This window comes from Pleurodeles waltl, chromosome 4_2 (genome assembly GCF_031143425.1).
Source record: "Pleurodeles waltl isolate 20211129_DDA chromosome 4_2, aPleWal1.hap1.20221129, whole genome shotgun sequence".
Lineage (NCBI taxonomy): Eukaryota > Metazoa > Chordata > Amphibia > Caudata > Salamandridae > Pleurodeles > Pleurodeles waltl.
The window spans coordinates 1,006,610,449-1,006,612,712 of NC_090443.1; the positions used below are offsets into that span (position 1 = coordinate 1,006,610,449).

Below are 2,264 nucleotides of genomic sequence, written 5' to 3' on the forward strand. Positions count from 1 at the left end.
GCGCCGAATTTGCGTCGTTTTTTTCGACACAAATTCGACGCTAAACTAACGCCAACTAACGCCATATTTATACTATGGCGTTAGAGGCGTATAGCGCCAAAGTTCCCGGAATGTGCGTCATTTTTTAGCGTGAACCCCTTCCTTGCGTTAATGATATGCAAGGGAGGCGTTCCCGTCTAAAAAATGACTCCCAGGCCTTTACGTGGTATTTATACTCCCGGGCAAAAGAGACGCCCGGGAGTGGGCGTGGCTAAAAACGGCGCATTTGCGCCGCTTTTTAACGCCTGGGTCAGGCATGGCGTTAAGGGACAAGTGGGCTCAAAATGAGCCCAGAGTGCCCTCCCCTGCCCCCAGGGACCCCCCCTGCCACCCTTGCCCACCCCAGGAGGACACCCAAGGCTGGAGGGACCCACCCCAGGGACATTCAGGTAAGTTCAGGTAAGTATTTTTTTATTTTTTTTTAATAATTTTTTTTGGCATAGGGGGGCCTGATTTGTGCCCCCCTACATGCCACTATGCCCAATGACCATGCCCAGGGGACAGAAGTCCCCTGGGCATGGCCATTGGGCAAGGGGGCATGACTCCTATCTTTACAATGATAGGAGTCATGTTGATGGGGGATGGGCGTCGAAAAAAAATGGCGCAAGTCGGGTTACGACGATTTTTTCGACGTAACCTGACTTGCCCCATTTTAAGACGCCCATACGCCATTTTCCCCCTACGCCGGCGCTGTCTGGTCTACGTGGTTTTTTCCCACGCAAACCAGGCAGCGCCGGTCTGATTGCGCCGTCTAACGCCATTCCATAAATACGGCGCCCGCATGGCGCTTCAGAATGGCGTTAGACGGCGCAAAACTTTTTGACGCTAAACTGCGTTAGCGCAGTTTAGCGTCAAAAAGTATAAATATGGGCCGAAATTCGTAAATGAAATCGCCCTAACAGTCTGTAGAAGGGTGTTTAGTGGCGGCACAGACAGGCGCCCTGAAGCGCATACTCTGGTTTCTCTTCAAATCGAATAAATCTTTCGCCTTTTACTAAAGATTTCCGTGGAGAGGAACATTTAAGAGTTTCACTCAATTTTTGAAAGCCTTGCTAAACGCAAGGTTACCCATGATAAGGAAAAGAAAGCGAATTAGTTAGTTTGTGGTTTTTATAATGTTAGGATTTGAGGGGGATGGTCTTCAGATTAGGTATAAGAATGCTGGCTGTAGGACTAAAAGTGGAGAGAAGATTGGGTCTTTGGTGGGGGTACTGTTTTAGTGAGGGAGGGGCAGGTGCTGCTTGAGGGGGTAGTGGGTCTGGGGGGTATTGTTTTAGGGAGTGGGCGGAGGAGGGTGTGGGGTGGTTTTCAGGTTAAATAGGAAAGGTTTTTAGGCTTGGGGGAACTGCTTTTGGGGGGTTAGGTTTTAAGGCATGGGGTCGTTTTAGATTAGGATTAGAGCGACGGATTGGGTCTGGGGGTACTTTTTAGGTAGGGTTGGGGTTAGGTTTTAGGGTGGGGGTGGTTATTGGGCTTGGGGGGATTGGGCCTTTGGGGGGAAATCTTTACCACGCATTTGCCTTTAAAACACATGCTTTTACAACATAATTCATTGTAAAGGCACGCATGTTCAGGTATATGCGTGGTAATGACATTCTTGTAACGCACTCGTAGTAACGGTGTGCTTTGCAATGGAATATGTGGTTCTGACATACAACCGCCCATCACTATCACTCGTTCATGGGCTTGCCTTTTGGAAATCCTTTGTTATCATTGGTAAATGCTCTACGTTTGGCCCTCCTTGGGACGGTTTTGTTACCGCCTTAGACACCGGCCGTTACAGGGATAATGCATGTTTGCTGGTACGTTTGATTGCAAGCGAACTTTCTTTCCCTTTTGTGTCTCTCCTTCACGCTCATGGCAGCTGTGGCGCTTTGAATCAGCTAGCTTCTGTCAACTGTTTTATTTTTCATTTTCAATTTATGTGGCAAGAAAAGTCAATTTCGGAATTTACAAAGCTAATAGCTCTAACTCGAGCAAACGCGAAACCCATTGCATTGCAAATGCCTGTTATATAGGAGAAACTCGACCCGAAGGTATTGGATCGCCTTATATGAGCACCAATTATGTCACACAAGACAAATTCATTTTTAGTAAGCACAAGGAGATGGTGGGCCGGATGTATCATCCATTTTTGCATTCGCAAACGGTGCGAATGGCCGTTTGCGAATGCAAAAATGCCTTTCAGTATTTATGAAAGGCATTCCCAGCGCAAATTTAAGGAA

General features: G+C 47.5%; 1 non-coding gene across 1 annotated transcript; it reads left to right on the forward strand.

Moving 5' to 3' along the window:
* The first annotated feature begins 989 nt into the window (after positions 1–989).
* On the forward strand, positions 990–1,105 carry LOC138294468 (U5 spliceosomal RNA). The gene has a single exon (XR_011203464.1). It is a non-coding gene; the product is annotated as a U5 spliceosomal RNA (small nuclear RNA).
* Positions 1,106–2,264: the final 1,159 nt, after the last annotated feature.